Below are 26358 nucleotides of genomic sequence, written 5' to 3'. Positions count from 1 at the left end.
AACTTGTTGAGCAATATTTAACATGTTGAGCAATATTTCATTGTTACCATTTCTGTGTAGATTGCCTAGTTGTAATCATCACACAATTTGTGGTGTGGTACATGACTTCTCCACCCTATAACAAAAAAAAATCTATATTTTTTAAAACATACGAAAAATTACTGAACTTGCTTGGAACTACATAAGTGGTGACCTTGGATACCACAAGCAAAATATTTTTCATGTTCTGCAATAATCTCCATCCGGCACAGCCAGAAGAGACTGGCCACCCCTCAGAGCCTTGTTCCTCTCTAGGTTTCTTCCTAGGTTCTGGCCTTTCTAGGGAGTTTTTCCTAGCCACCATGTTTCTACATGTGCATTGCTTGCTGTTTTTTGGGGAGGGGGCTGGGCTTCTGTACAGCACTTTGTGACATTGGCTGATGTAAAAAAAGGGCTTTATAAATACATTTGATTGATTGATTGACTAAGCTGTGAAATATGACATTAATAATGGTTATAAATGGCAGCTAACTCAGCAGTATGGGCCAAGGCACTGGGGGACATGGCGGGACTCAGAGGAGGAATAGTATGGTGTGTGGAAAATAAAGTAGTCAAATTCATTCCCCACTCAGCCCCACCACCACCGCACCGCCAACTTGGCAGGGCCTGTTAATGAAATGTGAAAATAGTTGTGGCGTGTCAACTATGAGCATGGCGAAACCCTGCTCCATAAACTCATGATTAAACTGCTATCCCCACGGTGTGGGCCTAATTCTATAAAGGCACTCTGGCGCTTTGGTGGTAGGCGGCTTTACATCGTTAGAGCCCAGAGACGAGTAGACAGACTGCGACACAGGGCTCTATTTTCGGCTGGCGCATAAGAATAATTTGGTGGGTGCTTATATTTGTCCTATTTCAAGTGTGTATTATACACGTGTCTGAATTGGGAATGTGTTTTGTTGCATATACCAACTCCCCCTGAGAGAGGGGTCACAGCCAGCCATTATCAATGGCATCCCTGGAGCAATTAGCGTTAAGTGCCTGCGTCAAAGGCACATTGACAGATTTTTTACCTTGTCAGCTCTGGGATTCAAACTAGTAACCGTTCAGTTACTGGCCCAACACTCTAACTGCTAGGCTATCTGCCCCCATGCCAAGTGCACATTAGTTTGCAATTTCAGCATGTAAAAACTGGTGCTCTGGTGTCTTAAGCCTGTCGCATGATTCCAAGTCAAAACGGTTCATGCCTGTATTAGGACAACATTTTGTGACGGTTTGTTCATTTTGGTGTTCGCCATTTTTTTCCCCCGGCTGTCCCGCACACATTTTCTTTCATTGAGGCAAGTCGAAGTTCGATAGTCCTTTTGTTGGTGATGGGTCAACAGTACTACTCCTAGGAGTGGGAACTATGGACAAGATTCTTCAATTAAGTATTTGTTGTCATTCAATTAGAGATGCCTAGTTTTCATGCACGTTTTTTTCACTTGAGCAATACTGTACCAAACATCTTAGTTAGATGTAAAATTATGCGACAAAGACCTCCTCAGGAAAAATGTCAAAACGAATTACAGATTTTTTGATTTATCTTCAGACTGTTCTGACTCTTTTGAGAAAATCTATACTGGATACGCTAGGGCGAGGGACATACAGTAAATGAGGTATTTTAAGGGAGTACGCGAGGTACAGACGTTCGCTTTGCATTGCCAAGTTCTGCTAGGAACTAACCAAACCTAGTACGCAGGCGTATTTAGTGGTAATCCGCTTGATAATGGTATGGATTTTGTCAGCGGAAGCACAACCTATCTTAATCACCAAAGCTTTATTAAAAGATTGTGAGCAGCAAAACAATGAGCGGACATCCCCAAATTATCTATGTATTGTGTAGGCCTACATTATTTTAGCCAGCTCCTGTTTTGGATGTGGTGAAAAACCCTCCATGTAGGCTACATGTGTCCAAATGCCCATCAATAAACGAGAGATGAAAAGATGCTGGTGACCCTTGTATTTAGAACTTATTTTCCGGTAACAATTGCTTGTTTTCTGTTTCAAGCCCTCCGTAGGCTACCGTTAACCGTTAACCTAAGCCAGCAATCCGTTTGGTCTTTTTTTATCCTGTCGATTTTATGATATCATGCTTCTGACCCCAAGCTATTTAGAAATATTGTTTTTCCTTTTTTTAAAGGGGGGGGGGGGGGTTGTTTAATTTGATGAACAACCAAACTTATTTGAATGATTCACCGTCCTGGCATTATGATGAGAATGTCCAGCTCGCATGCAATGGAATTTAGGAGCCATCTCCTATTTCTGGATAAGTGTGAATGAGATCTGTAAGATGGTTCCATTATGTTTATAAAACATGATATTTGGGAGCAGTGTAACGGTGAGTGGACATTCTCTTTATATTGGATTTTTGTCCAGCTTCTGTGAAAAGTCGTAAAAAGATTTTCGTAAAACGCTCAATTGTTGCCTTAATATTAGGCTAAATGAACATGGGGAGCAATTATTGTGCATGTAGGCCTAACTGTATTTAGACTATTTTTAAAAAGTTGTCGTTTTGATTCTAATTTTATTTGAATTATTCACTCTTTTTTAGGGTTTATCAATAGTGAATTTAATATTGGCTTATTGACAACGTTTGGCATGTCCATGGCTCTGTCACGGTCGTTTAGAGAGGGATTGGACCAAGGTGCAGCGTGGAATGCGTACATTTTACTTTTATTTAAATGACACCGAAAAAACAACAAAATACAAAAACGAACAGTGCAGTGCAGAAAGCAACTACACACAAACAAGATCCCACAATCTAAGGTGGGAAAAAGGGCTGCCTAAGTATGATCCCCAATCAGAGACGACGATAACCAGCTGCCTCTGATTGGGAACCATACTAGGCCAACAAAGAAATAGAAACATAGATTTGCCCACCCAAGTCACACCCTGACCTAACCAAACAGAGAATAAAAAAGGCTCTCTAAAGTCAGGGCGTGACAGGCTCAGCCATAATACAATTTACAGTAGGCCTAGCCCCTACACTAGTGTGAATGCTGTGTTTAACAATATGTTTCCATATTGAAGCCATGGAATTACTTCAAACAATGTGGACTGCAAATATGTTCAGTGTATTTAGCAAATATGGGATAGGTCTACATTTTGTTATTTTATTTCTACGGGCTATTTAACAAACTAAGCTAAAACTGTAGAACATTTGAATTGGAACTGATGACAAAGCAACACATTAAATACTGTAAATACACAACACATATTTAGCCATGGAGCATGCTCTGATTAGCCAGTGAGGAGTCAAGTTTCCAACGTATTTATTCATCAAATAAATAAGCCCTTTTGTGCCACCGCCACCTACTGCATCCATAATTCCTTCAGTGAAAATAGCTAGATTATTTCTGTCACACCCCTGGACCGATAGCACTAACGGCAGTGCTAAGATTTACCATTGCGTTAGGTTTGACCGCGTCTGTAGTAGAGATTTAACTGCAAGGCTTCGCCCCACCAACCCTACAGTTAGATTTTAAAAGATCCCAGATAAGAAACTGGAGTTAAAAGTGGACTCAGTGATGTGTTTTTGAATTTTCTATTGTTTTTCTTGACACTATATTTAGAAAGTGTGAGAGAGACCAAAAATGTTGCCATGCATAATTGCAATGACATTTATCCAATACAAGATTACACTAAGGCTCTGATTATGTTTTCAGTCATATTTTTTGTTGTTGATTAATTGGATTTATGATTAGTTGAGGATCAGGTAAAAAACACAACATGTGTTTCTTTCCCCCAGATATCCAGCGATTTTCTTCAGAACGCTCTAAGTGTGGCCTACACTCTTGTGAATTTTGTACAATTTCTTCCAAGGATTTTTTTGACAATATTAACGGTGCTGTACTGTCTGTAAAAACACACAATGCAGTATGTGTCTAGTGTCTAGTTAAAATAATAATAATTGTACTTCATCTCCTTCCTATAGGCCAAATGAATAATCTTATAGTCAACAAGAACACTCTCCATACCATATTTTACATATCATTAGTGAGTTAGACCAACTTAGGCCGATTTATGAACGCCTAGGCTGATGTCCCTTGTGACAAGCTATCCCATGAATTGATATTTTGTACCCTAATGCAATTTATTCATGAACGGTTTATGCCTGATATTACCCCCTAATTGTCCTTCGTGCCTGCTCCCATCTTCTATAATTCTATATATCCTTGTCCTTGTGATTGTAGCACATATACAGGTAGACAAGAGAGGCCATCCCTGATTGCCAGAGGACCAATTACCCTGGTGAGAAGCACCTGCACTGTGCTCACCGGTGTTTCCTACAAAGGCTGTTTCTTCATGTAAGATTTGAACCTGCACACTGAAAAAGGCAAAAGCCGAAACGTCTGTGTATGTTACCTCCATGATGCAGTAAAAATTATACAAATCCAAAAACGAAGAAGAAAGCTTTGAGGCAACATTGCTAATTTTTTACTTAGGCTATGTGCATGAGATGTAACATTTCAACCACACACATTTTCAATGGGAAATGTGCATTTAATGACTCCACCACTGGCAGTCAGTGCCTGGGAAATAGTTAAGGGATGTTGTTCATTGTCACATGGCATTATGACTACCAACAGAACCTGATACCGCCCCCTGCTTTTCTTTCCAAAACGTCCCCCAACCCCCCTAGCCGCCCAGCTCCCAGCTCAGAACCCCCAACCCCACACATCTTGCCTGCAGATGTGACGAAACCACAAACACTTCAAAGTGCCTCCCCTCAGACCAGCACAATACCCTGACGCCATCTGTAAATGTCCTGGACACGGCGCACGGAAAATATTAAACCCCCTCTGCTCTGCTCTCAATGGCCAGGCAAAAACACAAACCCCCACAAACACCCACTAAAACATTTCAATGAGTCATCATCCTGCACTGCGCCACTGGTAACCACAGCAACAAAGGAAGGAGCTATCTCTTTTGTTGTCCGCAGGATAGTTACCTTTCCAGTCATCACGTTATGAGACGCTTACCTGGCCTATAGGAGCGGAACCAAGTTGGTCTACACAAACCTGATGACTGGTCGATTTTAGGCCAATTGGTCATGAGAGAGAATGAAAGAGAGATTTAGGGAGAGAGATTGGATGAGTGAAAATTTGAAGTGAAATATAATGGAGGAATGAGAATCAGAGCGATGGAGGAGGGAGAGAGAGAAAAAGCATGACTCTCCAGATGGATGTGTTTGTGAATTGTTTTAGTGAAGAGGGTCTCAAGGCCTTTTCCTTCAGAGCCTCCCATAACTCTGCCAGATAATTGTATAATTGCTCTGGGACCCTAAAGAGCTCAATAACACAGAGCTATAATGTAGTGAGTGGTGGGCTGGAGCTGCTTGACTTACTACACTATGAGGCCGCATCCTCTCTTGTCCCTGTGCTCGAGCCGTTTATCATAGAAGATGAAATACACTCGGTTTCTCCCAGGGGGTATTGGGAAAGGGGAAATATGGCAACGTCTCCTTCTGATTCTCCATCCTGGAGAACTCTGACCTCCAGCTAAAGAAGGAAAATAAAATACCCTCCATTGTGATCCTATTAAATTACTAGAGGGGCTATGTCATAAGCCCATAAAGTTCCGGAATGGGGTGAAAATGGCAGCCATATTGGTCAGGGAGAAATCCAACCAGTCTAATTGGAATGACTGGCAGTAGAGACATAATTCTGAATTTACTTATGCAGGAAAATAAAAGTAAGTATTATGATATATCACAAGCTAAAATATTGTCATATAATTATAAATGCAGTTTATAAGAGTTGCAGTATATACACATTTTCTTTATGAATAGACTCTAAAATATGTCTCAATTGTATTAATCTGAATACAATATCAGTACTTGTTGCATTTACAACTTGTCTAGGTCCTATCATCAACTGATTTCAGCCACTTGTATGGCTGTGGATTGACTGCAAAGTTTCAATGGAATGCTGGCCTATTGGCAGTTAATTAGAAACATTTATGGAATCATTCCACTTAAACTGGCTAGCTAGCTAACAAACATACACTGCAGTTAAATTCTTAAAATGCATTGTTTTACACTATATCTTATCACATGACTGGCAAACCATGGTTGACCAATTCCCTGACCAAAATGGCTGACCTTTATCCCATCATAAGAACATTCATGTCCATTGTAGTATTCTAATGTCTCATTTTATGATCCCCTCTCTCTCTCTATCACCGCGGGCCAAACCATTGCAACTAGAGGATGAGGTCGGGAGGAGGAGAGATGGAGAGAGAACAATGAGGCTCTCTCATTTAAAGACTGGTGTTATTTGTTCTACATTCTTTTAAAAAGGGGTCCAAAAGGGATCTTTGTCTGTCTCCATAAGAGAACCCTTTTTGATCCAGGTAAAACCCTTTTTGGGTTCCATGTAGAACCCTCTGTGGAGAGGGTTCTACATGGAACCAAAAAGGGTTCTACCTGTAACCAAAATGGTTCTTATCAAATCAAATAATATGTTATTGGTCACATACACATGTTTAGCAGATGTTATTGCGGGTGTAGCAAAATGCTTGTGTTCCCATCTCCAACAGTGCAGTAGTATCTAACAATTCACAACAATGCACAGAAATCTAAAAGTAAAAAAATTGAACAAAGAAATATAAATGTTATAAATATTAGATTGAGCAATGTCGGAGTGGCATTGACTAAAATAGAGTAGAATAGAATACAGTATATAAACTCAGCAAAAAAAATAAACGTCCACTCACTGTCAACTGTATTTATTTTCAGCAAACTTAGCATGTGTAAGTTAAATGTGTAAATATTTGTAGGAACCTAACAGGATTCAACAACTGAGACATAAACTGAAGAAGTTCCACAGACGTGATTAACAGAAATTGAATAATGTGTCCCTGAACAAAGGGGGGTGGGGGGGGGGGTCAAAAGTAACAGTCAGTATCGGGTGTGGCCACCAGCTGCATTAGGAACTGCAGTGCATCTCTTCCTCATGGACTACACCAGATTTGCCAGTTCTTGCTGTGTTACCCCACTCTTCCACCAAGGCACCTGAAATTTCCTGGACATTTCTGTGGGGAATGGCCCTAGCCCTCACACTCCGATCCAACAGGTCCCAGACGTGCTCAATGGGATTGAGATCCTGTCTCTTCGCTGGCCATGGCAGAACACTGACATTCACACACAGAATGAGCAGTATGGCTGGTGGCATTGTCATGCTGGAGGGTCATGTCAGGATGAGGAAGCGTACCACATGAGGGAGGAGGATGTCTTCCCTGTAACGCACAGCATTGAGATTGCCTGCAATGACAACAAGTTCAGTCCGATGATGCTGTGACACACCGCCCTAGACCATGATGAACCCTCCACCTCCAAATCGCAGGTGTGATGTTCGGATGTCCAGATCCTGTGCAGGTGTTGTTACATGTGGTGTGCCACTGCGAGGACAATCAGCTGTCTGTCCTGTTTCCCTGTAGCGCTGTCTTAGGCGTCTCACAGTACGGACATTGCAATTTATTGCCCTGGCCACATATGCAGTCCTCATGCCTCCTTGCAACATGCCTAAGGCACGTTTACGCAGATGAGCAGGGACCCTGGGAATCTTTCTGTTGGTGTTTTTCAGAGTCAGTAGAAAGCCCTCTTTAGTGTCCTACGTTTTCATAACTGTGACCTTAATTGCCCACTAACAGTCTGTAAGCTGTTAGTGTCTTAACAACCGTTCCACAGGTGCATGTTCATTAATTGTTTATGGTTCATTGAACAAGCATGGGAAACAGTGTTTAAACCCTTTACTATGAAGATCTGTGAAGTTATTTGGATTTTTTTTTAATCATCTTTGAAAGACAGGGTTCTGAAAAAGGGGACGTTTCTTTTTTTTGCTGAGTTTACATATGAGATGAGTAAAAGCAGTATGTAAACATTATTCCCAATATGTATATAGGGCAGCAGCCTGTAAGGTGCATGGTTGCGTAAACAGGTGGAAGCCGGCTAGTGATGGCTATTTAACAGTGATAGCCTTGAGATAGAAGCTGTTTTTCAGTCTCTCGGTCTCAGCTTTGATGCACCTGTACTGACCTCGCCTTCAGAATGATAGTGGCTGAACAGGCCTTGGCTTGGGTGGTTGATGTCCTTGAGGATCTTTTTGGCCTTCCTGTGACATCGGATGTTGTAGGTGTACCTGGAACCAAAAAAAGGGTTATTCAAAGGGTTCTCCTATGGGAACAGCTGAGGAACCCTTTTAGGTTTTAGATAGCACCTTTTTTTCTAAGAGTGTGTGGAAATAGTGTGTGGAAAGTGTGTGGAAATACTCTTCAAGGGTTGCCAGACATTGTATGCCGCTGTGAGTGTTTTTTTATGGATGATTCTCAATATTGAGGCTTTATATGACAGTTTGTTCCAGCCCTGGGGAGCAGTGGTCAAGAAAAGGTCAGAAACTATGATCCAATACCACTCTGATGTGTTCTTATCCCACCCAACACACACACACACACACACACTCGAATGCAGGGTTGGGTAGGGTACTTTCTAAATGTAATCTGTTGCAGTTACTAGTTACCTGTCCAAAATTGTAATCAGTAACACACCTAGAAGGCCAGCATCCCGGAGTCGTCTCTTCACTGTTGACGTTGAGACTGGTGTTTGTGGGTACTATTTAATGAAGCTGCCAGTTTCTCAAACTAGACACTCTAATGTACTTGTCCTCTTGCTCAGTTTTGCACCGGGGCCTCCTACTCCTCTTTCTATTCTGGTTAGCGCCAGTTTGTATGAGATCTTCAGTTTCTTGGTAATTTCTCGCATGGAATAACCTCCATTTCTCAGAACAAGAATAGAAAAACGAGTTTCAGAAGAAACTCTTTGTTTCTGGCCATTTTGAGCCTGTAATCGAACCCACAAATGCTGATGCTCCAAATACTCAACTAGTCTAAAGAAGGCCAGTTTTATTGCTTCATTAATCAGGACAACTGTTTTCAGCTATGCTAACATAATTGCAAAAGGGTTTTCTAATGATCAATTAGCCTTTTAAAATGATAAACTTGGATAAGCTGACACAACGTGCCATTGGAACACAGGAGTGATGGTTGCTGATAATGGGCCTCTGTACACCTATGTATATTTTCCATAAAAAATCAGCTGTTTCCACCTACAATAGTAATTTACAACATTAACAATGTCTACACTGCGTTTCTGATGAATTTGATGTTATTTTAATGTACAGAAAATGTGCTTTTCTTTAAAAAAACACGGCCAGTCAAAGGTTTGCACACACATACTCATTCCAGGGTTTTTCTTTATTTTGACTATTTTATACATTGTAGAGTAATAGTGACGATATCAAAACTATGTAATAACACAATTGGAGTCATGTAGTAACCAAAAAAGTGTTAAACAAATATACTTTATATTTGAGATTCTTCAAAGTAGCCACCCTTTGTGCCTTGTTGACAGCTTTGCACACTCTTGGCATTCTCTCAACCAGCATCATGAGGTAGTCACCTGGAATGTATTTTCAAGGTGTGCCTTGTTAAAAGTTTCTTTCCTTCTTAATGCGTTTGAGCCAATCAGTTGTGTTGTGACAAGGAATGGGTGATATTCAGAAGATAGCCCTATTTGATAGCCCTATAAGTCCATATTATGGCAAGAACAGCTCAAATGAGCAAAGAGAAACGACAGTCTATCATTGACTGACCTTCATGTCTTAAAGTAATCTGGAACATTTCAAGAACTTTGAAAGTTTCTTCAGTCGCAAAAACCATCAAGCACTGTGATAAAACTGGCTCTCATGAGGACTGCCACAGGAAAGGAAGACCCAGAGTTACTACTGCTGCAGAGGATAAGTTCATTAGAGTTACCAGCCTCAAAAATTGCAGCCAAAATAAATGCTTCACAGAGTAACAGACATATCTCAACATCAACTGTTCAGAGGCTGCGTGAATCAGGCCTTCATGGTCGAATTGCTGCAAAGAATCCAATACTAAAGGATAAAAATAATAAGAAGAAACTTGCTTGGGCCAAGAAACACGAGCAATGGACATTAGTCCAGTGGAAATCTGTCCTTTGGTCTGATGAGTCCAAATTTGAGTTTTTTGGTTCCAACTGCCATGTCTTTGTGAGACGCAGAGAAGGTGAATGGATGATCTCCGCATGTGTGGTTCCCTCTGTGAAGCATGGAGTAGGAGGTGTGATGGTGTTTTGGGGGTTATTTCAAAAGTTTTGATGTCATCACAATTATTCTACAATGTAGAAAATAGTAAAAATAAAGGAAGAACCCTTGAATAAGGAGGTGTTTCCAAACTTTTGACTGGTACTGTATGCATTTCTATTTTTCTCTGCCTCAAGATCCTACGGGCGTGGGCCCCAGGTCTTCAGCCCTGTTAAGCCCCTCTTCATTAATCAGGCCCAGGATCCCCAGCTGTTGAAAGAGTGCATTTTTCACTGGTTGTCCACTGGTTGCAAAAACAATGATTGATAGGCAGCTTAAACTCTTTCAATTCTACCTTTATTGGCCATTCACAACAACCACAATCCGTAATGTGCAAAAAGCTAAGTGAGAGAGCAGCAGTGTGATTCACTTCAATGCGCTATGTAGAGTACATTCAGAAAGTATTCCAACCCCTTGACTTTTTCCACATTTTGTTACGTTACAGCTGTGTTCTAAAATGGATTAAATAATTTCCCCCCTAGATCTACACACAATACCCCATAATGACAAAGCAAAAACAGGTTTAGAATTTGATTCAAATGTATTAAAAACCCAAAACTGAAATATCACGTTTACATAAGTATTTAGACCCTTTACACAGTTCAGAAGCACCTTTAGAAGTGATTACTGCCTGTCACACCTGTATTTGGGGAGTTTCTCCTATTCTTCTCTGCAGATCCCCTCAAGCTATGTCAGGTTGGATGTGGAGCTGCATTTTCAGGTCTCTCCAGAGATGGTCGATCGGGTTGTCCCGAAGCCACTCCTGCGTTGTCTTGGCTGTGTGCTTAGGGTCGTTGTCCTGTTGGAAGGTGAACCTTCACTCCAGTCTGAGGTCCTGAGCGCTCTTGAGCAAGTTTTTATCATTGATCTCTCTGTACTTTGCTCTGTTCATCTTTTCCTCGATGCTGACTAGCATCCCAGTCCCTGCCGCTGAAAAACATCCCCACAGCATGATGTTGCCACCACCATATTTCACCGTAGGGATGGTGCCAGGCTTCCTCCAGACGTGACACTTAACATTCAGGCCAAAGAGTTCAATCTTGGTTTCATCAGGCCAGAGAATCTTTTTTCTCATGGTCTGAGAGTCCTTTAGGTGCCTTTTTGCCATCTCCAAGCTGGCTGTCATGTGCCTTTTACTGAGGAATGTCTTAAGTCTGGCCACTCTACTATAACGACCTGATTTGTGGAGTGCTGCGGAGATGGTTGTCCTTCTGGAAGGTTCTCCCATCTCCACAGAGGAACTCTAGAGCTCTGTCAGAGTGACCATCAGGTTCTTGGTCACCTCCCTGACTAAGGCCCTTCTCCCCAGGTTCCTCAGTTTGGCCGGGCGGCCAGCTCTAGGAAGAGTCTTGGTGTTTCCAAACTTTTTTGCGGACTCCGAGGGTCTGGATGGGTGTCTGTCCACGGTGGCGGCTCTGGCGCGGGACGTGGACCCCACTCCACCATAGTCTTTGTCCGCCTCTTAACCTGCCTCCGTGGCCTCTTTAGAGAGGCGACCCTCGCTGCCGACCTCGGACTGGGGACCTAGCCACGGGTCCCGAATGGAAGGGAGATTCCGGCAGCACCGGACAGGCGGGAGACTCCGGCAGCTCCGGCATGAAGGGCGACTCCGGCAGCGCCAGAGTGACGGGCGGCTCTGGTAGCTCCTGACTGGCGGGCGGCTCTGGCAGCTCCTGACAGACGGGCGACTCTGGCAGCTCAGGACAGACGGGAGACTCTGGCAGCTCAGGACAGACGGGAGACTCTGGCAGCTCAGGACAGACGGGAGACTCTGTCAGGAGGAGACGGAGAGACAGCCTCGTGCAGGGGGCTGCCACCGGAGGCCTGGTGTGTGGAGGAGGCACCGGATAGACGGACCATGGAGGTTCACTTGAGGTCTTGAGCACCGAGCCTGCCCAACCCTACCTGGCTGGAAGCTCCCCGTAGCCAGGCCATTGCGGCGAGGTGGAATCGACCGCACTGGGCTGTAATGGTGAACCGGGGACACCATGAGCAGGGCTGGTGCCATGTACCCCGGCCCGAGGAGACGCCCTGGAGACCAGATGCGCTGAGCCGGCTTCACTCTATCCCGGCCGATACGAGGCGCTGCTATGTAATGCACCGTGCTATGCCTGCGCACCGGGGACACCGTGCGCCTCACGGCATAACATGGTGCCTGCCTGGTCCACCTCTCTCCACGGTAAGCACAGGGAGTTGGCACAGGTCTCCTACCTGACTTAGCCACACTCCCTGTATGCGCCCCCTCAATACATTTTTGGGGCTGCCTCTCGTCCCAGCCGCGCTGCCGTGCTGCCTCCTCATACCACCGCCTCTCAGCTTTCGCTGCCTCCAGCTCTGCCTTGGGGCGGCGATATTCTCCCGGCTGTACACAGGGTCCCTTGCCATCCAAGATCTCCTCCCATGTCCAGGATCCTGGAGATCGCTACTGCTGCCCGTCACCACGCTGCTTGGTCCTTTGGTGGTGGGTGATTCTGTAACGCTTGTCTGTGATGGAAGAAGAGGAGGACCAATGCGCAGCGTGGTAAGTGTCCATATTGATTTAATAAAACAATTGAACACTGAAACAAAACAATAAATCGACAACGAACGAAACGAAACAGTCCTGTACGGTGAAGCACAAAACACAGAACAGAAAATAATAACCCACAACTCAAGGGTGAAAACAGGCTACCTAAGTATGGTTCTCAATCAGGGACAACGATCGACAGCTGCCTCTGATTGAGAACCATACCAGGCCAAACACAGAAATCCCAAATCATAGAAAAAAGAACATAGACTGCCCACCCCAACTCACGCCCTGACCATACTAAAACAAAGACAAAACAAAGGAACTAAGGTCAGAACGTGACAATATTGCTGTACACTCATAGAAAAACTGGTTCCTTATAGAACCAAAAAGGCTTCTATTGCTTGCTTCATGTATGGAACCCCTAAAAGTTCTATATAGAACCCTTATATAGGTTTGGCATGGTGCCATTTATGAATTATGGCTACTACTATTAATAGTAATATTTTGAGCTAAGAATTTTTTTTAATAACCAATGAAATAGTTTTTCTCACACTTAATCCTCCCGTGTATGATACTTTTTGACTGCCTCACTAACGACACCTTTTGTCTTTTCCATGCCTGTACTTTACCCAGTCAGCAACACCATTGTCCCAGAAGCCCCTTGACCCACTGTAATTTGCATACCGCCCCAACAGATCCAAATCAAATCAAATCAAATCAAATTTATTTATATAGACCTTCGTACATCAGCTGATATCTCAAAGTGCTGTACAGAAACCCAGCCTAAAACCCCAAACAGCAAGCAATGCAGGTGCAGAACCACGGTGGCTAGGAAAAACTCCCTAGAAAGGCCAAAACCTAGGAAGAAACCTAGAGAGGAACCAGGCTATGTGGGGTGGCCAGTCCTCTTCTGGCTGTACCGGGTGGAGATTATAACAGAACATGGTCAAGATGTTCAAATGTTCATAAATGACCAGCATGGTCGAATAATAATAAGGCAGAACAGTTGAAACTGGAGCAGCAACACAGTCAGGTGGACTGGGGACAGCAAGGAGTCATCATGTCAGGTATTCCTGGGGCATGGTCCTAGGGCTCAGGTCCTCCGAGAGAGAGAAAGAAAGAGAGAATTAGAGAGAGCATATGTGGGATGGCCAGTCCTCTTCTGGCTGTGCCGGGTGGAGATTATAACAGAACATGGCCAAGATGTTCAAATGTTCATAAATGACCAGCATGGTCGAATAATAATAAGGCAGAACAGTTGAAAGAAACTGGAGCAGCAGCACGGCCAGGTGGACTGGTGACAGCAAGGAGTCATCATGTCAGGTAGTCCTGGGGCATGGTCCTAGGGCTCAGGTCCTCCGAGAGAGAGAAAGAGAGAATTAGAGAACGCACACTTAAATTCACACAGGACACCGAATAGGACAGGAGAAGTACTCCAGATATAACAAACTGACCCTAGCCCCCCGACACATAAACTACTGCAGCATAAATACTGGAGGCTGAGACAGGAGGGGTCAGGAGACACTGTGGCCCCATCCGAGGACACCCCCGGACAGGGCCAAACAGGAAGGATATAACCCCACCCACTTTGCCAAAGCACAGCCCCAAAACCACTAGAGGGATATCTTCAACCACCAACTTACCATCCTGAGACAAGGCTGAGTATAGCCCACAAAGACCTCTGCCACGGCACAACCCAAGGGGGGGGCGCCAACCCAGACAGGATGACCACATCAGTGAATCAACCCACTCAGGTGACGCACCCCCTCCAGGGACAGCATGAGAGAGCCCCAGTAAGCCAGTGACTCAGCCCCTGTAATAGGGTTAGAGGCAGAGAATCCCAGTGGAGAGAGGGGAACCGGCCAGGCAGAGACAGCAAGGGCGGTTCGTTGCTCCAGAGCCTTTCCGTTCACCCTCCCACTCCTGGGCCAGACTACACTCAATCATATGACCCACTGAAGAGATGAGTCTTCAGTAGAGACTTAAAGGTTGAGAACGAGTTTGCGTCTCTGACATGGGTAGGCAGACAGTTCCATAAAAATGGAGCTCTATAGGAGAAAGCCCTGCCTCCAGCTGTTTGCTTAGAAATTCTGGGGACAATTAGGAGGCCTGCGTCTTGTGACCGTAGCGTACGTGTAGGTATGTACGGCAGGACCAAATCAGAGAGATAGGTAGGAGCAAGCCCATGTAATGCTTTGTAGGTTAGCAGTAAAACCTTGAAATCAGCCCTTGCTTTGACAGGAAGCCAGATCCACAGATAATGGAATCTCTATTGCACTCCACACTGCCCTTTCCCACCTGGACAAAAAAGGAACACCTATGTGAGAATGCTATTAATTGACGACAGCTCAGAGTTTAACAACATAGTACCATCAAAGCTCATTACTAAGCTAAGGACCCAGGGGCTTAACATCTCCTTCTGCAACTGGATCCTGAACTTCCTGACAGGCCACCCCCAGGTGGTAAGAGTAGGTAACAACGCATCCGCCACACTGATCCTCAACATGGGGCCCCTCAGGGGTGCGTGCTCAGTCCCCTCCTGTACTCCCTGTTCCCTCATGACTCCATGGCCAGGCATGACTCATCATTAAGTTGCAGATGACACAACAGTGGTAGGCCTGTTCACCAACGACGATGAGACAGCCTATAGGGAGGGGGTCAGAGACCTGGCCGTATGGTGCCAAGATAACAACCTCTCCCTCAACATGATCAAGACAAATTAGATGAGTGTGGACTACAGGAAAGGAGGGTCGAGCACGCCCCCATTCTCATCGACAGGGTTGTAGTGGAACAGTTTGAGAGCTTCAAGTTCCTTGATGTCCACAACAAACTGTCATGGTCCAAACACACCAAGACAGTCGTGAAGAGGGCACGACAAAGCCTATTCCCCCTCAGGAGACTGAAAAGATTTGTCATGGGTCCTCAGATCCTCAAAACGTTCTACAGCTGCACCACTGAGAGCATCCTGACTGGTAGCATCACTGCCTGGTATGGCAACTGCTCAGCCTCAGACCGTAAGGCACTACAGAGGGTAGTGTATCACTGTACTTCACTGGGGCCAAGCTTCCTGCCATCCAGGACCTATATACCAGGCGGTGTTAGAGGAAGTCCCGAAAAATTGTTAAAGACTCCAGCCACCCAAGTCATAGACTGTTCTCTCGGGTACCGCACGGCAAGCAGTACCCGAGCGCCAAGTTTAGGTCCAAAAGGTTTCTTAGCAGTTTCTACCCCCAAACCATAAGGCTCCTGAACAGCTAATCAAATGGCTACCCAGACTATTTGCATTTCCCCCCCACTGTCTTTTACGCTGCTGCTACTCTCTGTTTATTATCTATGCATAGTCACTTTAACTCTACCTACAATCTGCCCCCGCACATTGACTTTTACTGCTGCTTTTTAATTATTTGTACTTACATATATTTTTTATTTACTTATCTTTTTTTTACTTAATAATTATTTTTCTTAAAACTGCATTGTTGTTAAGGGCTTGTAAGTAAGCATTTCACTGTTGTATTAGTGCATGTGACAAATTAACTTTCATTTGATTTGATATTCCAGTCTGTGCAAGAGAAACAGTCTTGTAGCTTAGCATCCGCTTCATCGGACCACTTCTGTATTGAGCACATTGGTACTGTATTGGTACTTCCTGTTTGAGTTTCTACTTGTAAGCAGGAATCAAGAGGATAGAGTTATGGTCAGATTTGCCAAATGGAGGGCGAGGGAGAGCTTTGTATGTGTCCCTGTATGTGGAGTAAAGCTGATCTATAGTTGTTTCGCATCTAGTTGCACAGGTGACATGCTGGTAGAAATGAGGTAAGCTGGATTTCAGTTTTCCTGCATTAAAATCACTGGCCACTAGGAGCGATGTCTCTGGTTGAGCATTTACTGTGCAGCCGTCTTCATCGACCTGGCCAAGGCTTTCAACTCCGTTCATCACCGTATTCTTATCGGCAGACTCAACAGCCTTGATTTCTCAAATGACTACTGTGTCAAATCGGAGGGCCTGTTGTCCGGACCTATGGCAGTCTCTATGGGGGTACCACAGGGTTCAATTCTCGGGCCTACTCTTTTCTCTGTAAAGATCAACGATGTCGCTCTTGCTGCGAGTGATTCCCTGATCCACCTCTACGCAGACGTTACCATTCTGTATACATCTGGTCCTTTTTTGGACACTGTGTTAACAAGCCTCCAATCGAACTTCAATGCCATACAACACTCCTTCCGTGGCCTCCAACTGCTCTTAAACGCTAGTAAAACTAAATGCATGCTTTTCAACCATTCGCTACCCACACCCGCCCGCCAGACTAGCATCACTAGCATCACTACTCTGTTTCTGACTTAGAATATGTGGACAACTACAAATACCTAGGTGTCTGGCTAGATTGTAAACTCTCCCTCTAGACTCATATTAAACATCTCCAATCCAAAATTATATCTAGAATCGGCTTCCTATTTCACAGCAAAGCCTCCTTCACTCACGTCGCCAAACATACCCTTGTAAAACAGACTATCCTACCGATCCTTGACTTCAGCGATGTCATCTACAAAATAGCCTCCAACACTCTACTCTGCAAATTGGATGCAGTCTATCACAGTGCCATCCATTTTGTCACCAAAGCCCCATACTCCACCCACCACTGCAACCTGTATGCTCTCGTCGGCTGGCCCTCGCTATATATTCGTCGCCAGACCCACTGGCTCCAGGTCATCTATAAGTCTTAGCTAGGTAAAGCTCTGCCTATCTCAGCTCACTGGTCACAATAACAACACCACCCGTAGCTCTCGCTCCAGCAGGTATATCTCACTGGTCATCCCCAAAACCAACACCTCCTTTGGCCGCCTTTCCTTCCAGTTCTCTGCTGCCAATGGCTGGAACGAATTGCAAAAATCGCTGAAGCTGGAGACTTATATTCCAATATGTGTGCGTTTCTATCAAAGTAAGTGCTGTATAACATTGTAATAGCTTCTGCATGTCGTGTCTACTGTAGCATAATATTTTTGTGTATATTCCTTATAACCACGGACATGCGAGGTAACGTTACTCATTTCATAGCCTTTATGGTGTTATACTCAATGCTTAGGTAGCTAGCTACATTATTCTATTAGCTCTGTAAACAATGCTAATTGCATCAGAGAAGTATTAGCATGTGTTGTATTTTGAAGCTACCCTGGCCTTATGACTACCAAGTGGCGCAGCTGTCTAATGCACAGCTTTTCAGTGCTAGATGCGTCTCTACAGACACCCAGGTTGTCACGTCTGCTCCCCTAGAGGGGGGGTTACTTCCACGTCTGCTCCCGCTCTTCCCTCCCCTGGCGCTTGAGGGTGCCAGGCTGCCCTGCATCACGCACTCCTGCCATCAATTACGAACAACTGCCTTCCCTCGTCACGTGCTTCAGCGATATTGGACTCACCTGGACTCACTTATCATCTGTTTATTACCTCCCCTATATTTGTCAGTTTCTCTGCTCTGTTCCCCACTTCTGCATTAATTGCCTTTTGTTTGTATTACTAGTTTGCTGAAGCTGTTCCTGTCTCATTCCATGTCTGTTCTGTATTAAATGTTTGACTCACCGTACCTGCTTCGTCTCTCCAGCGTCATCCACGTGACAGAATGCAGAAGCCAACACACAAAGCATCGGGGAGTACTGGAGTTCCGGTTGGTATGGTGGCATCGGCTCTGGGTCGCCACCAATGGAACCAGGGGTGCCTAGCCAGCTTGTCTGGTTTCTACGCCCTAGCTGGCTCGAGAGGTTTCCTTGCCCCGGTAGGCTCGGATGGCGCCCATCTCACGTTGGGCCTCAGCTGGATCGTCAGTTCTTGTTCGCCCAGCTGGTCCAGGAGGTTTTTTTGTTTGTTTTTTGTTTTGTTGGTGACGTCGGGGTGTATTCCGCCTAGGCCAGCCCGTCGGGCTTTCACGCCTGGCTGGCTCGAGAGGTTTCCTTGCCTCGGTTGGATCGGCGGCTTCCCATCCCACATCACACTCCACCGGATCTTTGAGCTCCTTCTCTGCAGCGGGATCGACAGGCGTCTTGCCTCAGCCGGATCGTCAGGCTCTCACACTCCTGCCGGTTCGTTGGGCTTCCACGCCCCAACCGGCATGCCCAGCACCCATGTCTCGGCCGGTTCGCCTATGTGGGACGTCGGGTGGCGCCCCTAGAGGGGGAGTACTGGGACGTCGGGTGGCGCCCCTAGAGGGGGAGTACTGTCACGTCTGCTCCCGCTCTTTCCGCCCTGCATCACGCACTCCTTTCATCAACACCTGCCTTCCCTCATCATGCACATCAGCGATATTGGACTCACCTGGACTCACTCATCACCTGTTATTGCCTCCCCTATATTTGTCAGTTCTCCAGCTCTGTTCCCGGCTTCTGCATTGATTGTCTTTGTTTGTATTGCCTGTTTGCTGACGCTGTTCCTGTCTTGTTCCATGTCCGTTATTTATTTAATGTTTTACTCCCCGTACCTGCTTCGTCTCTCCAGCGTCATTCCATGTGACACAGGTTCAAATCCAGACTGCGTTGCTATCAAAGTAAGTGCCTTATTACGTTACAATAGTTTCTGTAAGTCGTGTTATACCGTTTCTACTGCAGCTCACTCTCTGTATGGAGCATAATATATTTGTGTATATTCCTCATAACCGTGGGCACGCGAGGTACCGTTACTCCTTTCATAACCTTTATGGTGTTATATTCAATCGTGCTTATGTAGCTAGCTACATTCTTCTATTAGCTCTGTAAAACAATGCTAATTGCATCAGAGAAGTATTGGCTTGTTGTATTTTGAAGCTACCCTGGCCTTATGACTCCCAAGTGGCTCAGCAGTCTAAGGCACAGCATCTCAGTTCTTGTGGCGTCACTAGACAAACTGGTTCAAATCCAAATTCTATCAAAGTAAGTGTCTTATTACATCAATAGTTTTTGCATGTGAACTATATGTCCAATTCCAAAAAATCCCTTGTTCAGTAATCATATCAGCTGTTAGTTGGCAGTGGCCATTGAGGGCTGCGTCAATCAGATGGAAAAAATATCTTCTTATACCACTTGGTCATTTTCTGAGTGCATTCCATAAAGCTGTTTATCATGTCCGCCTTATCCACTGCCCCCATTTTGAGGTAATCTGGTTTGATTTTTCTCTCTCCCGTCAGGTGGCCCACCTTCCCTGTGGCCGACATGATTGCTGTATGGACAGTGGAGAGAACATTGATGTCTCGTTTGTCATGCCACTTTACTGCCAGATGTTGACCGTTCTCCTTGAACTCCGCCTCCCCTCTCTGCATCTTCCTACATCCGAATGCCGGCATCCCCTTCCTGTTTGATCTGACTGTACCACAGGCCCCTGTGCTGTTGGAGAGCAGATTCTGGAATAGTGTAGGACTGCTGTAACAATTGTCCACATACAAAGTGTGTCCCTTGCTGAAATGAGGATCCAGCATGGTCATCACCACGGACCCGGACACCCCAAACCCCTCATACTCATCAATGCATACGTCCTTGTATGACACAAAGACTCAACCAAATGCTATTGTTAGGCTGGTAAGAACATTTCTTATTTTGTATAACGGGTCATTTAGGATGGCAGTAGCATTGTTGATGAAATGCAGTCATCGCAGCAGAACTAGGAAGCGGTCTTGGGAAAAGAAGGGAGTTGCAAACATAGGATCTGTGCTCCAGTATTCTCTTAAGGAGTTCTTCTTTACTATCCCCATGAGAAGGACTGTCACCAGGAAGGTATACATTTCACTAATTGTGGTTGTTGTTGTCCCCCCCCCCCCCCACACTCCTGGCTCTCTCTTCTCCTGTAGCTCCAAGGCATAGCGATTGGTCTCTACTATGTCTCCAACCAGCTCCTCTGTCAGAAACAACTTGAAGCACTCTGCCTCAGATGGAAATGGCAAGGGGCGTTGCACTCCAGACTGGGACTCATCAAAGCAAACTGCAGGGCCAGGAGGGGTGAAATGGCTGGCAGCCTTCCAGCTACCACAGAACTCCTGTACTTCATCCACTGTTGGTCTGCCTCCATCACCACCAGCATCTTTAAAGGGAACTGGGACTTTGTCAGTGGATAAGGGGTCCTCAGATTCAGGGGTCTCAATGACTGGGGGAAGCTCCTCACTGTCAGAATTTGATTCCTGATTCCATACTAAGACTCATTGTCAGAACTTTAACCAGTTCATATGGTATAGGGGACGGTTGCGTCCCACTTAGAAAAAAAACAGGGAAAATGCAGCGTGGCAAATTCAAAAAATTATATAAAAATGTAACTTTCATTAAATCACACATGTAAGATACTCAATTGTCGTTGTGAATCCAGCCAACATGTCAGATTTTTAAAAGGCTTTTCGGAGAAAGCATAAGAAGCTATTATCTGATGATGGCACAATGTCAACAAAGAGAGTAGCATATTTCAACCCTGCAGGCGCTACAAAACGCTGAAATAAAATATAAAACATGCATTACCTTTGACGAGCTTCTTTTGTTGGCACTCCAATATGTCCCATCACAATTTGATTAATTCCGTCCATATATATCCAAATGTCCATTTATTTGACGCGTTTGATCCAGAAAAAAACAGCTTCCAAAAAACGCAACGTCACTACAAAATATTTCAAAAGTTGCCTATAAACTTTGCCAAAATATTTCAAACTACTTTTGTAATACAACTTTAGGTATTTTTAAACGTTAATAATCGAATTGTACACGGCCAATCTGTTTTCAATACAGGAAGTAAACAAACCATGCTCCTTTTTACGTCTTGCGCAACTCTCAATAGTGTAACGTTGTTCCTGGATGTGCTTCTTCTTCGTTGCACAAATGAATAACCTCAACCAAATTCCAAAGACTGGTGACATCCAGTGGAAGCGGTAAGAATTTAAAACAGGTTCCTAAGAAATATTCCTTGGCAATGACAACTCAGGGAACAGTCAGAGGCAAAAAAATAATAATTCTGAACAGTTAGTCATCGGGGTTTTGCCTGCTACATAAGTTCTGTTATAATCACAGACATGATACAAACAGTTTTAGAAACGTCAGAGTGTTTTCTATCCACATCTACTAATAATATGCATATCTTATATTCCTGGCATGAGTAGCAGGAAGTTGAAATTGGGCACGCTATTTATCCACAAGTGAAAATGCTGCCCCCTATACCTTAAGAGGTTAAAAAATATCCTGAATTTCCGCGTTTGTGAGTTGTCTCCTTTTGAAAGACGTTGCTAATGCCACAGCTTAGCACACTAGCTACATACATTAACAACACTGAATGGCTCAAAGTGGGAGTGAGAGGTTACGTGATTGACTGCCAGCACGCACCATTTGTATCAATAAATCACAATCAGAAAATTATTTTTGTGGTAATTATTGATATATTTAGTGTTTTATTCATATGTTTTCAATTAACGGTGATAAATCATGCATTGTAAATAAATTGTAATGGTCACATATTATGTGTGTGAAATACTTTTTTGAAGGTTGTACTGATTACGATGAGCTATGCTAATTCCAGCTATGTGTGTGGAGCCATGTTTGTTGACATACAATGCATTCTGGGTTTCACATATTCGTCTGTTGGACCAAGGATGCTAAAAAAAATGAGGTGAGTAAGGGTTCACAAATTTTTTGAGAACTTCAGGAAGTGACTGGTGAGATGTGAACGATGGTAGATGACACACCGCTTCAACATGCATACTATTAACTGACCAAATTAATATTTTCTTCTCTTATTATCTTTAGTTTCTGTGAGGAAAAAAAGCATGGTGGCACGCTGAAACTAATCATCGTCGGGTTACTTTCAATTTCTAGAAAGTGTTTTACTCAATTATTTTGATTTATGGTGAGCTCACCCATGATGTGATTAATTATAAATAGAAAATTCTATTAGCTAATTGATATTGTAGTTTATGTCAGCCGAGAGTTAGACAAATATGACCTCTTGTGTTGCGTCAATCTTTCCTCAGTTAGCGCTACATTTTTCCGGTTTGGATGTTTGTGTTATGCTATAGATACTTCTGTGAATATCTGAACATTGCATCTAAAAAATAAACTGCTCACATTCTGGACATAACTTTGTAAGGACTGTGTTTGTGTAAGTAGTTTCAGAAAAAAGTGTGGCCAGCTCAAATGCTGATTGTTGCGTCATTCGAAACTGGCCGTTCTAAATAAGCATTCTAAATAAGCGTTCTAATCGCACCGGTGTGATCGTACACTTCAGGGACCCCTGTAGAATGATCACACCCGTGTGATGGTATGTGTGGAAGGGTTAGTATTAGAGATCGAGCACAGCTGTTGTTGACAGACAGACACACACCATCCCCATTGAGTTTACACAACGCTGCCGTTCTGTCTTGCCAATGTACACGCTCGCACACACAGAACTTCAGGGACTGCGTGAGAGAGTGACTCTGGGTTAACCTCTGTGTGTGTGTGTGTGTGTGTGTGTGTGTGTGTGTGTGTGTGTGTGTGTGTGTGTGTGTGTGTGTGTGTGTGTGTGTGTGTGTGCGTGCGGCAGTCCTCCAAGTGTTGGATGGCTGAGGTATGAGCCTGGCATTATTGTCCTGGCTGTGACAGAGGAACAGTCAAGGTTCAGGGCATAGTCCCACACGTTTCCTTCTATCGCTCTTTCATGCTGAATGACTGAGTGGAGGAGGCAAACAGTGACTTGACTTTATTAGCTACGAAAACAACTTGTTTTCAATTACAGTCTAATTTAAGCCACATCCAAACCTACACATCCCAATTATAATCCTATGTCATATGTCATGTTGTCGTGGTAGAGAGCTGCGTTGCGGTATTTCAACTCTTTCCCATGGTCATATAAACTCATAGAACGGTTTGGGGTTTTGTTGAAACCTACTGCTCCCACCAGGTAGACTTTCCATCTTATTCCCTTTTGACAGGATCGAATGCTTGAATCCGGTACTGTGCAGTACCGAAGAGCCCTCACTGCTGCTCGATCATCCTATTTTTCTAACTTAATTGAGGAAAATAAGAACAATCCGAAATTCCTTTTTGATACTGTCGCAAAGCTAACTAAAAAGCAGCATTGCCCAAGAGAGGATGACTTTCACTTTAGCAGTGATAAATTCATGAACTTCTTTGAGGAAAAGATTATGATTATTAGAAAGCAAATTACGGACTCTTCCTTAAATCTGCGTATTCCTTCAAAGCTCAGTTGTCCTGAGTCTGCACAACTCTGCCAGGACCTAGGATCAAGAGAGACGCTCAAGTGTTTTAGTACTATATCTCTTGACACAATGATGAAAATAATCATGGCCTCTAAACCTTCAAGCTGCATACTGGACCCTATTCCAACTAAACTACTGAAAGAGCTGCTTCCTGTGCTTGGCCCTCCTATGTTGAACATAATAAACGGCTCTCTATCCACCGGATTTGTACCAAACTCACTAAAAGCGGCAGTAATAAAGCCTCTCTTGAAAAAGCCAAACCTTGACCCAGAAAATATAAAAAACTATCGGCCTATATCGAATCTTCCATTCCTTTCAAAAATGTTAGAAAAGGCTGTTGCGCAACAACTCACTGCCTTCCTGAAGACAAACAATGTATACGAAATGCTTCAGTCTGGTTTTAGACCCCATCATAGCACTGAGACGGCACTTGTGAAGGTGGTAAATGACATTTTAATGGCATCGGACCGAGGCTCTGCATCTGTCCTCGTGCTCCTAGACCTTAGTGCTGCTTTTGATACCATCGATCACCACATTCTTTTGGAGAGATTGGAAACCCAAATTGGTCTACACGGACAAGTTCTGGCCTGGTTTAGATCTTATCTGTCGGAAAGATATCAGTTTGTCTCTGTGAATAGTTTGTCCTCTGACAAATCAACTGTAAATTTCGGTGTTCCTCAAGGTTCCGTTTTAGGACCACTATTGTTTTCACTATATATTTTACCTCTTGGGGATGTTATTCGAAAACATAATGTTAACTTTCACTGCTATGCGGATGACACACAGCTGTACATTTCAATTAAATATGGTGAAGCCCCAAAATTGCCCTTGCTAGAAGAATGTGTTTCAGACATAAGGAAGTGGATGGCTGCAAACTTTCTACTTTTAAACTCGGACAAAACAGAGATGCTTGTTCTAGGTCCCAAGAAACAAAGAGATCTTCTGTTGAATCTGACAATTAATCTTAATGGTTGTACAGTCGTCTCAAATAAAACTATGAAGGACCTCGGCGTTACTCTGGACCCTGATCTCTCTTTTGAAGAACATATCAAGACCATTTCAAGGACAGCTTTTTTCCATCTACGTAACATTGCAAAAATCAGAAACTTTCTGTCCAAAAATGATGCAGAAAAATTAATCCATGCTTTTGTCACTTCTAGGTTATACTACTGCAATGCTCTACTTTCCGGCTACCCGGATAAAGCACTAAATAAACTTCAGTTAGTGCTAAATACGGCTGCTAGAATCCTAACTAGAACCCCAAAATTTGATCATATTACTCCAGTGCTAGCCTCTCTACACTGGCTTCCTGTCAAAGCAAGGGCTGATTTCAAGGTTTTACTGCTAACCTACAAAGCATTACATGGGCTTGCTCCTACCTATCTCTCTGATTTGGTCCTGCCGTACATACCTACACGTACGCTACGGTCACAAGATGCAGGCCTCCTAATTGTCCCTAGAATTTCTAAGCAAACAGCTGGAGGCAGGGCTTTCTCCTATAGAGCTCCATTTTTATGGAACTGTCTGCCTACCCATGTCAGAGACGCAAACTCGTTCTCAACCTTTAAGTCTCTACTGAAGACTCATCTCTTCAGTGGGTCATATGATTGAGTGTAGTCTGGCCCAGGAGTGGGAGGGTGAACGGAAAGGCTCTGGAGCAACGAACCGCCCTTGCTGTCTCTGCCTGGCCGGTTCCCCTCTTTCCACTGGGATTCTCTGCCTCTAACCCTATTACAGGGGCTGAGTCACTGGCTTACTGGTGCTCTCTCATGCCGTCCCTGGAGGGGGTGCGTCACCTGAGTGGGTTGAGTCACTGATGTGGTCATCCTGTCTGGGTTGGCGTCCTTTCTGTTTGGCCCTGTCCGGGGGTGTCCTCGGAATGGGCCACAGTGTCTCCTGACCCCTCCTGTCTCAGCCTCCAGTATTTATGCTGCAGTAGTAGTTTATGTGTCGGGGGGCTAGGGTCAGTTTGTTATATCTGGAGTACTTCTCCTGTCCTATTCGGTGTCCTGTGTGAATCTAGGTGTGCGTTCTCTAATTCTCTCCTTCTCTCTTTCTCTCTCTCGGAGGACCTGAGCCCTAGGACCATGCCCCAGGACTACCTGACATGATGACTCCTTGCTGTCCCCAGTCCACCTGGCTGTGCTGCTGCTCCAGTTTCAACTGTTCTGCCTTAATATTATTCGACCATGCTGGTCATTTATGAACATTTGAACATCTTGGCCATGTTCTGTTATAATCTCCACCCGGCACAGCCAGAAGAGGACTGGCCATCCCACATATGCTCTCTCTAATTCTCTCTTTCTTTCTCTCTCTCGGAGGACCTGAGCCCTAGGACCATGCCCCAGGAATACCTGACATGATGACTCCTTGCTGTCCCCAGTCCACCTGACTGTGCTGCTGCTCCAGTTTCAACTGTTCTGCCTTATTATTATTCGACCATGCTGGTCATTTATGAACATTTGAACATCTTGACCATGTTTTG

The sequence above is a fragment of the Oncorhynchus clarkii genome, chromosome 4, assembly GCF_045791955.1.
Source record: "Oncorhynchus clarkii lewisi isolate Uvic-CL-2024 chromosome 4, UVic_Ocla_1.0, whole genome shotgun sequence".
In the NCBI taxonomy this organism is placed as follows: domain Eukaryota; kingdom Metazoa; phylum Chordata; class Actinopteri; order Salmoniformes; family Salmonidae; genus Oncorhynchus; species Oncorhynchus clarkii.
Note: the sequence above shows the minus strand (reverse complement) of the source record.